The sequence below is a fragment of the Chlorocebus sabaeus genome, chromosome 13 (genome assembly GCF_047675955.1).
Source record: "Chlorocebus sabaeus isolate Y175 chromosome 13, mChlSab1.0.hap1, whole genome shotgun sequence".
NCBI lineage: Eukaryota > Metazoa > Chordata > Mammalia > Primates > Cercopithecidae > Chlorocebus > Chlorocebus sabaeus.
This window is the reverse complement of record NC_132916.1, coordinates 98,137,207-98,153,777: the sequence shown is the minus strand read 5'-3', so window position 1 is coordinate 98,153,777 and position 16,571 is coordinate 98,137,207. Positions and strand designations below refer to the sequence as shown.

Genomic DNA, 16,571 nt, shown 5'->3' with positions numbered 1-16,571 from the left:
GGCTGAGAGCCACTAGACCAGTAAGGCTTGGAACCCTGTCTTCTGATCACTCTAGTGGGCGCTTTTACACTCCAACCAAGCAAGGCAAAGAGCAGAACAGGGAGAGAAGCCAAGATCCTGCCATGTCTTTCTTATGGAGACGGGGGAAACGTATGTGGCTTTTGTCTAACATATTATAAGGTTTCCCTATGCCATTCATGTTTCTATTTAGACTACTTCTCCAGACTGACATATTATTTCCAGGAGCCAAAACCCTACTGTGTTTTCAAAGTCCAGCTAAAATACCTGTAGGACCATTGCCTTCCCTGAGTAACCAGTAACATTCTCTTTTTCTTGCTCTGAATTGTCGTAGGATTACCTTATAGCAGTTAAAACTTTCTTTTAATATAATAATATTTTAATGTAATAACAATTAACATAATACTCTGTATACATTTCTTATCTCCTACATAAGCAGAAAACCATATGATGGCAGGGACCCTTTTTATAGGTACATAATAATCATGCAGCTATAGTAAGTATTTCCATCTTTTGCCTTGTCAACGGTGTGATTATCTTTGTGATTTTTTATTTAATGCCAATCTACTCCATAGGCTATTACTTGTATTTCAGCAGAGAGAATACATGTCTTATGCTCAAGTATATTCTTATAATTTAGGAAAATGCCAAGTATACAGTAGAAATTCAAGAATATGTGATGAGAGGATGAATAACAAAAAACATAAGGCATTGAAAGATTCTGGCATTCGTTTTGAAGTTAAAATTAAGTAAAGTTTAGTATGACTTTAGAATCACGAACATATTTTATATATTAATTGCTTGAAAAATGATAATCTCCTTATTATTTGCATAACTGGAATATTAAGCAAGCACAATTTGTATTTGTAGAGCATAAGAATCAGAAAGTATTTTTATTTTCATCTTCCATTATCTCTTTAACATTTATTTATATGAGAATGGGAGAGGTTTTTCCCTGTTCCATGATGAAAATTCTGGCAATCTCATTATTTTTTAAAATCTTTCCGGCCAGGCTTGGTGGCTTACGCCTGTAATCCCAGCACTTTGGGAGGCTGAGGCAGGTGGATCATGAGATCAGGAAATGGAGACCATCCTGGCTAACACGGTGAAACTCTGTCTCTACTAAAAATACAAAAAATTAGCCGGGCGTGGTGGCGGGCGCCTGTAGTCCCAGCTACTCGGGAGGCTGAGGCAGGAAAATGGCACGAACCTGGGAGGCAGAGCTTGCAGTGAGCCGAGATTGTGCCACTGCACTCCAGCCTGGGCAACAGAGCGAGACTCTTTCTCAAAAAAGATAAAAATAAATAAAAAAAAATCTTTCCTATCTAACACAAATATTTCTGCTCTTTTAAGTAGTAAAATTTACCCACACTCCTTCAGAAATTAGAATATCTAGTCAAACATATTAATCAACACTTCAATCTTCAATCACAGGTAAGACCCTTCCCCACTTCTCCAGATCTGGCCATCTGTAGGCAAATTGCTTGCCAACTGGATAGGGTTTGGTGTTTTCTTATATATAATGGCCCTGCCTTATTTTTCTACCCTTTCTCCCCCATTTAGCTCCCACTCCCAGGTTAAATCTGGGGAAGGAAAAATGGAAAAAGGAGCCAGACGGTCTGGCTTGAAGACACTGTACATTTTAGTCTGGCAAATGTTTCCAGAGATATTTATTTATTTGCTTATTCATTGCTCATGAGTGTTTTTAAGGATTCCTCAGTGATTCCTCACTGATATTCAGTGGTGCTACCCCTGACAAGGGAGTGGTGACAAAGAAATGCTGCGACCTGTGTTTTCCTCTGACTGTCACTCCCATTAGTATCCTTGTTTTAAGGAATATACTCTAGGTTCTCTCAGTATGGGCCTTGTCACTCTTCCAGAGATCGTTGGAAAGTATACAAAATATCTCCAAGATGGCTTACACCTAGTCCATGGGAGAAACATACGTCCTTTGCCTCTGCTAGCAATGGGAGTATAGCTGGTTTCCAATTGGCATGCCTTTTGCACTGATCACTCAGAACAGTGGACAAAATCTCTCATAAATTTCCAAGTGTAAGTCAGACTCCAGTCTGTTGAGTTTATAAAATCAAGGAGATAGCTGTCACATTTAATTCGTGATCCCTATCAAGCCTGTCTCTGTAGGCTTGAGAGGAAGGGAAAGCACATCTTCACCCTTGCATTGAACAGAATAGATTGAGACACACGGCATAGATTTCTTCATAGAAATAATATTCCCCAAATCTCTTCTATATATTTTATATGTCAGCTGTTTATCATCCCAATAGTGTTGTACAATATTTACACGTTGTCCAACATGCTGCAATTCAATAATCTGGTTTGTACTTAGTTGAACTATCCAGTCGTATGTTAGCTAGATTTGTTTATCTGCCTGCACTCAGCTGTGAGTTGGCCAATCTAGAATGGCCTTTGCTGAGGTGAACCAGATATCTTAGTACTGCTACTCAGGCATCATCCTCTAGCCAGCTAGTTTTGCCATGTTCTCAGAGTAATGGCAGAGGAGGAAAAGAGAGCATGCCCACGCATCACGTTTTCCAACACCTTACACACCAAAACAAGTCACCTGGCCAAGTGCAGAACCTGAGTAGAAAAGAATTACAAAGCTATATGTCAAAGTACATGGAAGCAGAAAGGAGAAAACACTAGAGTCATTAATGCAAGCAATCTCCTGCATTCCATACAGTAAAGTCATCTCACCAATTCTTTGCTATAATGATATGTTGAAAAACTAACTTGGGAATATAGGCTTTGACGAATTTAGGCCTAAGTTGAAACTGAACCAGGAAAGGTTCGTTTTAATTTACTGTTACAAATACACGCTTTCAATTTAGAAAATTAAATAGCCAATTTCTAAAGAATATAATTAGGAGATTTTTAAAAGAATTAACTTAAAGAACTTATTGAGCTTAGCAGTAGAATGCAGAGTAAAAACTAAATCACTCTACCAACATATAAATGGTTGATGAACTAATTACAACACATGGATGAAGATAAATGCAGTTTTATAGTATTATTGCAGGAAATTACATAACTGTGGCATTGTTAGAGTATTTTGCTGCATTCAAGAGAAATCATGATTGTTTTTTGGAATAATATCAGAGGACCTACAAATCTGTGGCAACAGTAGGAAGCCAGGGTCAGAATTTGGGCAGAAAAATAATCAAGTCACTGTCCCAGGAACATTTTGGCTAGGATTCTACCATCAGAACTGGACACTCAAAAATATAGCCACAGTGATTAATTTCACCATTTCCCTTCAAATTTGCATCAGTCACCAAGTTGCAAAGTCCTAGTTGAAACCATGCAATTGCTGCATCTAAATCACATGTCTACATACTGGGTGTCAGAACTGGACAAGGGAAGAGCTGAGCCCTTAGACTCCCGTACTAGGAGGACTGACAGAAAAGATGTTCAAATGGTTAGAAGGTATAAAAGGAAAAAAAAATTCTCACTATTGAACCTCACCAAAAAGTAAGGTTGAGATTCAATAGTCAGCCTGGGAAGGTAAAAGCAGGTATAAACCACGGTGTACAGGGTGAGAAGAAAAACTGTTCAAGAAAGTATGTAAAACATAAAAACACTTAGGGCCAAGCTAAAGAGATTTCAACTTAAAAATGAGTATTGTCATGTTATAAAACCACACACTAAAATTCTAGCTCAGTATTGATCAAATCTTAAACTCTGCGACTAGACACGAAACAATGAACCCTTTTTCATACCTTTTGAATAATTGATTTGTATTGGCATGTATGAATTGAGAAATGCTGGCACCAGTAAATATAAGAAAACAAAAAAAAAACCCATAATATTTGCAGGAGTGTACACTTTAATTGGCTATAATAATGTCAAATTGTGATAGTGCCTTTATGAATCTGTCACTCATTAGGTCAAGGAGATGAAGTATTCAAGATTAGTATTTGTTCTCTTTTAAATAAGCTAAGGCTCTTTAAGTATCTGGATTAAGAAAGAAAATAAAATAAGCAGAGAAATGAACTCTGGATTTGCCCCACTGATATTCCTTTCTCACTTTATCCCTGCCCCCAAGATCTGAAAAATTAATAGATATAGCAGAGAAAGCATTAAAGAGGGAAAATGGCAAAATATAATTATTTAATGTCTTTGAGCATTGCTCCATGACTGTCTGTTCATAATTCAGCTTCTCTCTCTCACACCTGTATGGGGAAAAATTGGGTATGATGACATCTATTTAAACATTGTGTGGACTGCGGGCCGGCCACGGTGGCTCAAGCCTGTAATCCCAGCACTTTGGGAGGCCGAGACGGGCGGATCACGAGGTCAGGAGATCGAGACCATCCTGGCTAACCCGGTGAAACCCCGTCTCTACTAAAAAATACAAAAAACTAGCCGGGCGTGGTGGCGGGCGCCTGTAGTCCCAGCTACTCGGGAGGCTGAGGCAGGAGAATGGCGTGAACCCGGGAGGCGGAGCTTGCAGTGAGCTGAGATCCGGCCACTGCACTCCAGCCTGGGCGACAGAGCGAGACTCCGTCTCAAAAAAAAAAAGAAAAAAAAAAAACAAAACAAAAAAAAAAAAAAAAAAAAAAAAAAAAAAAAACATTGTGTGGACTGCAATGTGTTCTATTCAAATTCATATATTTTCTTGGAGTTTACCTGTGGGGGTACGCATAGGATGGGCAATAAGCTTACCCTGAGGTATGGGAAATCAGGTATTTTGCTTTTAAACAACAGTCTGTGAGAATATACTCTCTGGAGTGGGACAATGGGTAGTGCTACTTAAATCTACTCTAACTCAAAAGTTTTAAACACAGAAAAAGTGTGAGGAGAAAAGGGAGGGAGGGAGGAGGAGAGTAAGAGGCAAAAAGAGGAGAAACACTAGCAGCGGGGAAACTATAAACAGAAAGGACTGACCTATCCTTTATAAATGAGAACTACGAGTGGTTCTGGTAGGATGAAGGAGGAGAACATAAAGGATTAAAAACAAACAAACAAACAAACAAAAACGCTCAAAGCAACTGTGTGACGGAGCAAGCATATATTAACTTGCAAAGCTTTGTGCATTTCTTCCCATCTCTGCCTTCTGAGGTATCATATTGGTAGCTTGAAACTGGCCATAATGGGAGTATTTATAGCATAAAAACTGGGAAATACTACAGATCAGTGTTTTTTCTCTTCCCTCCAGAAATTGTGAGGCCAGTGATGAAGCCAGAGGTGTCAGGTTCACGTTTAAACCATCAGTAATTATGATCCCATATATGGTTTAGAACTTCAGTGAAATTTTGGTCAAACTGCTCTAAAGTGATGTAGAACCTGGGCCTGCTTTTTGAATATTTTCTTTTTTTTTCTTTTTATTATTATTATACTTTAAGTTCTAGGGTACATGTGCATAACGTGCAGGTTTGTTACATATGTATACTTGTGCTATGTTGGTGTGCTGCACCCATCAACTCGTCAACACCCATCAACTCGTCATTTACATCAGGTATCACTCCCAGTGAGGACCAAGATGCCATGTGCTGCTCCCAGTGATGTGTCTTGGTCTCCGCATTTGAGAAGCCTCCGTGAACAGCGCTATCGTGCTGCATTGCCTCCAGAAGTCCAATATCATTTGGAGGTGAACAGAGGTAATGATGTTGTGTTTTGACAAATCCAAAATCCAGACAAATAGTGCTACAGAATAAAAAGTAATAAAAAGCCACTATAGTGGCCTTGGTTTACCTCTAGAGATTATTTACAATAGCTACACATGTGAAACTCTTTATGAATGAATCACAATTCTTCGTCTTTAGATCCACTTCTATTTATTTTGTTCACTCACTAAATTATCTTTTAGAAAATAATTTTAAGACTTACCCCCAATCAATAAAATTTTAATCTATTTCATCATATTTTTCATTACTACATGGTTTATTTATTAAACACTATCATAGTTAAAGTTATAGGGATAATTGCATTTGCATTAAAAAACCTTGAGGAAATTATACAATTAGAACTGTGTTAAGCTTTATTTTTAGTGCATTAGAGAGTCAGCCTGCTTTAACTACCACAAGTAGTTGGCTTCATCCATCTCTTCTATTTTCCTTGATTCACAATTAGAGAACAAAGTTTGTGTGTCCTTGCTGAAACACCTGCAGAAGAAATTAACCATGGTATGTATCACAGACAGCTTTAATGTTTTCTGACATTTACCCACTATTGTTGGGAAATTCCTGTATTTCTACACATAATTTAGATATATTTATATATATTTTTTCACCATATACCAGGGAAAACTAATAAATGCTTTAGGCAAAAACATAACGCATGTGGTAGAATCATATTTCCATAGTATAGGTATTCTAAAATTAGGTTTTAAGTCCCTATCATTAAACCTGTATTCTCAATTAGGTTTAAAGTCCCTATAATTAAATATATATTTTCTATTATATTCAAATGATTCTAAAATTTTAGCTATATAAGGCACTATGAGTATTATAAAACCCAAACTCCTTATACTAAAGATAAACTGAGTTCCAGAGAAAAATGAGGACCACAGAAACACAAGCCATAGAAATATGAGTCACGAGTTCCCATTCTACAGAAAACATGAGCATTACATTTGGAAGAGAGAATAAAAACTTAAAACTGTTAATACAATATCATTATTGTTTGCTTACAAATGAAGTCAATCCCCTGACACAAATCTATAATGGACCTCAAATTCCTGGGCTCAAGCAATCCTTCTGCCTCAATCTCCCAAGGAGCTGGGACTAGAAGCACACGCCATCATGCACATAGTTCAAAATATGTTTTTAAATTTTCATTCTGTTTTCTTGACATATACATTACATAGAAGTGCACTGTATTGTGGCTAGAGAATTGTTCCTTAAGGAAATTGAGATTCCAGTTTAATTGTGCCAGTTGTGTTAAGAGAAATATATTAAAAATTTTAAGGCTTTATCAAATTCTTCCTAAGACTTTTAGACTATATATTTCCAAGTTTTGTGGTTAGTTGCATCAAGGTTCATGGTTATTACATCTTATTTATGCAGTGAAATTTTATTAATATGAAATGTCTTTTTTTTTCTTTGATACTTTTTGTGTTGAATCTATTTTGTCTAATTTGGTGTACTAATACTTTTTTAGCTCTTTGGATACTGCATTAAAATTTTTAAACATTTTACTAAATGAGTCTTTTTCTATTCTGTAATTTGCAATTTCTCTGTGTCAGCAGTGTATGATTGAATTTTTTAGTTTAGCAATCTGAAGTTTGAGACATTTAATAGAAAAATAAGTACATTGATATTTAGTTTTACTATTGATGTTTTGTCATAATTCTTTCTATCTTATTTTGTTTTCTACTTTCAATTTATTTTTGTTTTCTTTCTTGATATCTTTCTGATCACATTTGATATGCTAGAATATTTGATTTGCTAGAATATTATATACTTTTAGTAGTATAGAAGATAAAAATAAATTTTTTATTATATATAGATATTTAGTCCAGTGATGAGTCCTAAGTAATATGCATATTTACAATTATTATTTTTTATGAATGACTAAAACCAATTGATATATATACACCCTTACTTTGATTCCTTTTTCTCATTTGGCTGAAGCTTACGTCTTCATAAGTACTTCAAAAATGTCATAAATGTTCTCAGTTATTACTTAAGGATTAATATCCTTAAGTGTTTATGTATTCAAATTTGCTTTCTGTCAGAATGTTGAAACTATTACTTAAATGTCTTCCATTAATGTTTATTAATGTATTATGTTAATTATTATAATTAACATAATTAATTAATGTTGCTGAAATAGTCATGTGGTTTTAGCTTTTTTTGTTTCCAGTTAACTTTTATTCTCTCTTCTTAGTTTTGTCTTCTTTATATTCATAGAGCTCTGAAATGTGAAACACACCATGATGGGTTTATGTATGTCACTTTTTTTTTTTTTTCTAGACAGAGTCTCACTCTGTCACCCAGACTGGAGTACAGTGGTGTGATCTTGGCTCACTGCAACCTCTGTCTCTCTGTTTCAAGTGATTCTCCTACCTTAGCCTTTCTAGTAGTTGAGACTACAAGTGTTCACCACCACACCCAGCTAAGTTTTATATTTTTAGTAGAGACGGGGTTTCATCATGTTGGCCAGGCTGGTCTTGAACTCTTGACCTCAAGGGATCAGCCCAGGCCTCCCAAAGTACTGGGCTTAAAGGTATAAGGCACCACACCTGGTCTTATGTATATCCTTTTAAATTTACCTTATTCATCTTTTGGAATCTTTCAATCCAAGATTTTAGAATTACTTCAGCCCTGGAATATTGTTTCTATTTTTCCTTTGCTTCCAATACCCCATTAAACACATACCCATATATTATTTATTTGTGGGACTTCTTTTAGTAATTTCAGAAATTTTTATTATATTAATGATATCTTTTTAAATATAATATTTTTTTATTTTAGGCCAGGACAATCTTTCCACTCACTCTTCTCACTAATGTATTCATTCTTTAGCTTAGCCTATTCTTTATTCCATTTATACCTTACATTTTCATATTTTGAAGATCAGTTTTTATGTCATCTGTTTCCTAATCTTTTGTGAATGGGATATAATCCTTAGAAGCATATTAATCACACTCACCTTAAAACTTTCTTTTTGCTTACTTTACTTCGCTTGCCAAGTTGTTGATTTATTGCTGGGTTTGTTGCCTTTCATACATAAATTTATTTTTCAAAGTCTGGTAATTCTTGTTTTTCTTCATATCTTTGTATCTCATACTTCCTATTTGTCTGCTTGTGGATGCAAATTACAAACGCTAGATTTTTTTTTTCTTTTATAGCAGCAGAAGTGTAAGGTGTGCAGAAGGAAAGATATGTAATTAACTTGTTTTCTATTTTCGTGTTTTCTATTTGCCTACTGAAGCTTGTAAATTGCCTTGGCTGCTGTTCTGCATTTCAGGTTCTATTTCCTACTTAGCCTGGACCAAACATTTCTGCTGTCTTCTTCTTTTCAAGAGAGTGAAGGTCCAGTGTGAAGGTGTCAAAGCCACAGTCCACTCTCAGCACCGAATAGGTCTTTTAGGGAGCTTAATTTTAAATCTGTTACCCATCTAGCCAGTCCCAATTATTATTATTATTTTTGTCAAAATGTGTTCTTACATTTTGTCTTCCAGCATGCTTACACATGCTTATAAATGTTTGTTGTTGTTGTTGTTTGTAATTTCAAGCTATTGAGGTGAGTGGGAGATACAGAACGTGTGCTCAGCCAGCCATCCTGATTGAAACCAAAGCACAAAAAGGGACAAAGTTGTAAGTCTAACCCAGTTATCCGACACAAACATTATTCTTGCCTCACTATGCTATGTAATAACACTCAAAATGCATGAGAAACATAAATTTGGTAACCAGATGATAACATGACCCTCCTGCTCTCATTGGATTGATTAACTTTTTTAAGTTTACCCTTAAGCATGTGAACAGAGAACTGTTTAAATCCTGTGGACAGGAGCTCCTTATGTAAGATCAGATCAATTATGAATTCAGTGGGTGCCTGCAAATCTCCCTGGAGGCGGGATGGCTTAGTTGCTAGCTTTGCCTTTTAAGGTAAATAATAGAACCAATTAGCAATATTCTTGTTCAACATGGATAACAACATTTGTTTACTATACATAAAGCTTACTCAATATAAAATGAACTGCCTTTTATTTGGTGATTGAATTATTACCTCCATTGGCAGAGCAAAATTCCTATGCCATCAAAGTTTTATGAAGTACCTAACATTCTTATTTCCATCTGAAATCATTTATACTGATGTCATTTATTATTAGAATTATTGATTAGGTCAAAATTAGGAAAAACTTACAATTTAAATCTTTCTGTTTCATTTTATTCCCTCTCCCGGCTTCTCTTTATCACCTACCAAGGCTTACTAAGAGACCAGTAAAACCAGCACTAGGTTCACAGAATTAATTGTTCATACACCAACATTTGTGGCATTTGTCTATTTTAGCTAATAAGATAGACTTATTTGTGTATTTCTCCTTGCTTGAATTAGCTCACACAAACACTTAACAGGCCTCTTTCCGAGAACAGTCTGATTCATTAGTGTACCGGGCTATCATGTTACCGCTAGCAGTCATTTCTAGTAACTTAAAAGATATGAATATGAAAATATTTTCCTCTCAAATTAGTTCTAGGTTACCCATAGAGATGTTATCTGTTACCTGAAAATTGCTTCTAGTGTGCGTTCATTCCTCTGCTTTCTCTGCTACATTTTTAGAAGTCAATGTCTGATAAAAATGACTAATTTTCCTAGGGAACCACTGGAACCAAATTTCCCTTGTAACACTTCTAGTCAACAAAATGAAACATCACACTGAGATTCTTTGTGAGCTCCATTATGGTGCTTGTAGCCAAATAGTCAAGTCATTAAAAGTATTTTACCATGCGGTTTCTCAAACAGTTTTTTTTGGAGAACTGTTTGGAAAATTATGCCACTATTCAACTTTCCAGGGGATCAGTTTGTCTACTTAAGAGCTTTGTCATGATTTGACAGCAAGAAAATTTGCTCTGTAATTATTATTCAAGTTATACCATCCTGATCTGAACCAAATAAATGTGAGAAATGTCCATGAAAACAAATCAAGCTTTGCCTAACCAGAGGCATGCTCTAGGTAAAAGCTTTCTGGTACTCGTGTGCTAGAGATCGCATGAGTGGTAACATCGATTTCCTCAACCTTTGGGGTTTTCGAGGTTAGCTTAAGAACCTTAAGAACTTATGCATTGAACTTGCAGTCATAACATTCTTATACTCCATCATGCCTTACAAGTTGTTTTAATCCATGGGTTCATGACTGGAGAAACACAGAATTATTCATCTGCATAACTACTAACAGGCAGAAATCAACTCAAATAACTTTCAGAAAATAATTTATTCACTTCTCAGTGTCAAAAATAACCACCAGGCTGGGCGCAGTGGCTCACACCTGTAATCTCAGCACTTTGGTAGGCCCAGGAAGGCAGATCACCTGAGGTCAGGAGTTCAAGACCAGCCTGGCCTACATGGCGAAATCCCATTTCTACTAAAAATACAGAAAAATTAGCCGGCCGTGGTTGCATGTGCCTGTAGTCCCAGCAACTTAGGAGGCCGAGGCACGAGAATCACTTCAACCCAGGCAACAGAGGTTGTAGTGAGCATAGATTGCGCCACTGCACTCCAGCCTGGGCGACAGAGTGACACTCGGCCTCAATAAAAGAAAAAATCCCACCAATTTGGCCATAGAGGCGCTGCATCCTCAGATGGTGATATTGTGTTACGGTAAAACAATTCAAGTATTACTGAGAGAACTAGGTTATTTTTATCTGACACTTTTCAAATGAAAATCATTAAATATACTAAAGAGTTAATCAAGTGAAAAATTCTTTATAAACAAGCTATCAATTTTCAAAAAAAGTTTAATAAAACTTGCTCCATTCTTACTAATACTTAACTTTTTAATTATCAGCTTTTAAACATATAATCTTATGTATTCTTATTAGAATTTTCCCTTATTACTTAATCTGCTTATAAATTGAATTCAGAACCCCATGGTTTGCCATTTACATATTCTTTTTCACTCATCATTAAAAACCTCCATTACATTTTGCTTATCTGCTGAGGGTAGATTTGGGAGCAAACTACACAGCCTAGAACATAGCAGGGATTCAATAAATTAATTGATTCACTGACTAATGTTAGTTTATTTTTTGCTTGTTCTCTTGAAGACTCATTTCTTCTCTCTTCAGTACAGAAAAAGAACTATACAACAAAGAAATAAAAACGCACTACTAGAGAATTGATACTAGAAAGATAATTTCCTTCTAGTCCAGCATCCTTTCTAGGATACCTTTTTACCCAACAAAAAACAACTTCTTTTTTAGTAGGTTTTTTGTTTGTTTGTTTGTTTGTTTGTTTTTTGGCCTAATGTTATGCGACCAGAAGTTTGTTGGTCCATCAACTTGCCACTGAAGCAATGGGTTTAAATAAAACCTGACTGAAATAAAGGAAACACATCTCTTACAACAAAGTAGAACATAACAAAGCAGAATATGTTCAAACAGAAAATTGATGTAGGATTTCAAATTATTTCACTGCAAGCTTCAGCAGAGAATTTCTTTGTGGTCAAGCTAGGTCACAACTGGGCTGTGAGGATTTACAAGGTGGAATCATCAGGGAGTGGAAGAACTAAGATGTAAATTACAATTCATTAACTGGGTCTCCAGCAATCTCAAGTGTTAAGAATTTTGAGCATACTTTGAAAATTTAGGAGAGTGCTTTGAACAGAGCCAAGAGAAACACAATGTATAGGTCTGAATGTAAAATTAGTAATTAACTATAATGAATACCCTCAGTCTTTTAAGACAATAGAAAGTTATTATTACTGGATACACATAAGCTGACTTATTGTTCCCCTCAGTATCCTACTAATTGGAAGCATGTGGAACATATAGGAGAACTAAGTCTTACTACAGCAATCTGCAATGATATCACGGTGAAGGAAAAAATGAAAATACCCTCTTCTAAAGGTACGAGTAAAAACAACAAAATACAGTTGCCTTTGCACCTGTTGGTGATGCTCTTTAAAAGAGGGATACTATTAATATAAATGTCTTCCTTCTCCACACTTTTCTCAAGATCCTACAAACAGTGGAGCCAGAATTTCATGTAGAGAAGGAGGTCTGCTTACCCAACTCAGTAGTGTCATTAACATCCATTGTGAGAACTAGACTGAGCCTTCTCACTACCCTGGGTGGCCCTGCCCAGTATCAGAGGATGAGATTGGGGTCTGTGAACAAGAGTTGGGAGTCATTGCTTGGTGTCAGAGAGAAAAAGGGCCATGTCAGAATGCAGCTTTCCAGGTATACACAGCTTCTGAGAGGGCTGACTTTCCTAAGGTCAGGGGTCAGAGAGGTTGTGATTTTTAAATATTTCCATAGTGTAGGAGTAGTGCTGCTGTATTAGTCCATTTTCATGCTGCTGATTAGGACATTACTAAGACTGGGTGATGTATGAAGAAAAAGAAGTTTAATGGATTCACATTTCCACATGGCTGGGGAGGCCTCACAATCATGGCGGAAGGCGAAAGGCATGTCTTACATAGCAGCAGGCAAGACAGAATGAGAGCTAAGCAAAAGGGGAAACCCCTTATAAAATCATCAGATCTCATGGGAATTATTCACTCATGAGAGCAGTATGGGGGAAAACACTCCCATGATTCAATTATTTCCCACCAGCACCCTCCACAACAGGTGGTAATTATGGGAGCTACAATTCAAGATGAGATTTGGGTTGGGACACAGCAAAACCATATCAACGGCCTGTAAAACAGAAGCCTGAACTAGAGGAACTTTTGAGGACTGTTTTCAGTCTTCCTGCTTTTCTCTACTGAGTAAACACGAGAAAGACACAAATGTCTGTCACATTAAAAAATCAAACGAACAAGAAAAAGTGGCTAAAATATAGACAGAAGGAGAAAAACATCCTAAGGGATGATTTTCCTGGGACACTTTGCCTGTTAAAATCTGTGCGGCCAATTTTGATATAAAAGGTATGGATGGAATTGTGTCAGGATCTTTTAAAATAAGTTCTGCAATGGAAAATAGGTCAGTTAATATATGAAAAGCAACATGTGATTAATCATGACTAAAGTATGAGGAGATAAAATATAAAATTTAATAGGAAAAGTTTCTGGAACGATTTAAAACAATAAAGTACTCGGAGGGAAAAAAATGCAAGCAATTTAAAAAACATATTTAAAGTATGCAAGTATATAGAAGCAATCCAGACAGCACATATCTAAGTGTGTTAATTGAATTAGTTGCAAAATGACTTTAATCATACGCTGGTGAAAAGAGAATAGTAGCAGTTTTCAAGTTAAAATGTGACAAATTATGCAAGTATAAATATAATCAGGAAGTAAATATAGAGAAAAAATGATGAAAATTAAATATAATGAAACGAAAATTATATATAAATACTTTTAAAGGTAACTTAATAGGAAAAAATTAAGATAATGGGCTCAAGAGTGGTCATATTTATAGAAGTGGGTAGAGATGACACTCAAAAGAAGTAGCTGTTCTGGAACTCTTCAAACTGAGTATACATTTTGTCAGGCTTCCCAACTTTCCCTCTTTGTTTCTAGCTTACCCTTTTTTCTTCAAAGAACTCTTGGAGAGTAGTTGAGAATATTTGATTCAGGTAAAGGGAGAGAAGCCACAAATACTGAGAAAACATTTGCAAAAACGTTTTTTAAAGTACATGTACATTAAAAAACATTTTAAAAATATAATCAAACAAGCAGATATATATGTCTCAGATTCTTGGCATTCTGATCCTGTAACCATCATTACCAGCTGTGTAATCTTGAACAAACTTCTTTGCCCCTGTGTGTTCCAAGTTTTGTTTTGTGGTTTTTGTCTTATAAAATGACTGGAGTTGGCAAGATACTCTCTGATGTCATTTGTTCTATGTTATGTGTAGTGTTATAATTTTAAAATCAACCTTGTCACATAAACCTTTGATGAGACATTTAGAGGGGCATTATAAGGCATTTGCTAAAGCTTGCATGTATAACAAAAAGCTAGAAAATTAAGTTGAAGAGTCTCACTTTCTAAATGTACTTTTAAAATGCTGAAATAAGTGCTAAAATCATTCATTGTCAGAAGTAACTCTGCCAGTGGCCACGGAACATGTAATGTCTTTAACGTTTTCCACTTCTAGCTTTTATAATAAGACACCAATGTTAGATTTGGAAGAGAGCAGATCTGGGAGAAAGTTGTAAGTATTAAAGTCCTATCTGTCCTGAAGAATAAGTAATCTGAAAAGGAAGAAAGAAAAGGATTTAAAACTAGCTATTGTCAGGCAGTTAACATTCTGATTTATTATTTTTATAGGTTATTATATAACTATTAACATGCTGCCTTTTCTTCAAAGTTTATCCTACATAATAAAAGCTGGAGAGCTAGAAATACTGAGCATGTATTTCTGCATGAAGGAATATGCTGCAGGCTTGAGCTAAAGCTTTTAGACATCTACATAAGAATTATTATTGAAGTTAGTTGATGAGATTTCAAAGAGAGACAAAGAAAGCAAAGAGAACATGAGACTGATTCTGGTGATATCTATCTTTAGAGCACAGGAAGGCATAGTTAGGTAAAAGGAATATCAAGGAGCCTAAATCTAGAGAAGCAGAAAGACTTTAACAAGGGAATGCTTAAGAAAATGAAGAGCAGCGGCCAGGAGCTGTCTGGGCACGGTGGCTCAGGCCTGTAATCCCAGCACTTTGGGAGGCCAAGGCCAGAGGATCACCTGACATCAGAAGTGAAACCCCGTCTTTACTAAAAATACAACAATTAGCGGAGGCAGGAGAATTGCTTGAGCCTGGGAGGTGGAGGCTGCAGTGAGCTGAGGTCAAACCACTGTACTCCAGCCTGGGCGACAGAGCAAGACACTGTCTCAAAAAAAAGAAAGAGCAGCACAAAGATAAAGGGAAAATTATCCACAGTATTTTCATGGCTATAATATACATAGTTTTAGAGAGACAGGGTCTTGCTATATTGCTAGGCTGGTCTCAAACCCTAGGCCTCAAGTGATCCTCCGATCTTGGCCTCCCAGACTGGGATTACAGGCATGATCCACAACTCCCAGGTGATTTCCATGGATATAGACAGAGATTTTCTTGCAGCCAAACCATTACTGACAAAGAACTCCCTCTTGTCTAGTAGAGGAAGGGTGAGAGAGCTGCAGCCCACACTCGACCTTCTCCCACATTCTCTTTAAACTATACCCATTACTCTCATTCCTTTCTCTTTAAAAATCCAGAGAACTGATTTCAAAGCCTGAGACAGCTGAAGGTCATTTTTAAACAAGGTTTTATCAGTGGAAATAGCAGCATCTACTAACCCAGAGAAGAGAATTCATGTAGAAGCTTCACGACACATCAGGCAGAAAGCAGCGGCACCAGAACAGAGGTCATGCTTCAGAGCCTAGATGAATGCTGGGTGCTCTGTGAGACTCAGCTTACTTCTCGGAACTTCACTGGCAGCACTGCCTTTACTTTTTCTGGTTTCCCCGCTTTTATGTAGCTTAGCCAGATCTCTCTGTGTCTGTTTCTCAATTTCTCCCTCTCTTCCTCTCCCCACAACACCCTTCTCTGTCTCTCTCTCTCTCTCTCTCTCTCTCTCTCACACACACACACACACACACACACACACACACACACACACACACACAAGCATCCTCATCAAAAAATACCTTTTCTTTTCCAAGGAATGGTTATAAGTGAGCCCCCACTTTTGATCTCTCTTGCAGGTCACCAAAGTTAATTAAAACTCATACATAAAGAAAAGTCCTAAAACTTTTTACCTACCTCAGAGAAGTATCAAAATGTTGACAATTTCAAGGATCAAGCAAAGGCTTTAATATTAACAAAATTCACATTTAAATTTTAATAATTTTTAAATAACCACAAGGCTCATCTTTAGAGCAAAGACTATACCAGATGGTTCTTTGCCGGCACAAATTGTTCTCTATGTTTATAGTAG

General features: G+C 36.4%; 1 long non-coding RNA gene across 1 annotated transcript in view; it reads right to left on the bottom strand.

Annotated features, from left to right (window-relative positions):
* Positions 1-16,236, bottom strand: part of LOC103239956 (uncharacterized) — a 74,854-nt gene extending 58,618 nt beyond the window's left edge. Inside the window, exon 1 of the long non-coding RNA XR_012095089.1 lies at positions 15,931-16,236. This is a non-coding gene — a long non-coding RNA (uncharacterized lncRNA). The remainder of the gene's footprint in view (positions 1-15,930) is intronic.
* Between the last annotated feature and the right edge of the window lie 335 nt (positions 16,237-16,571).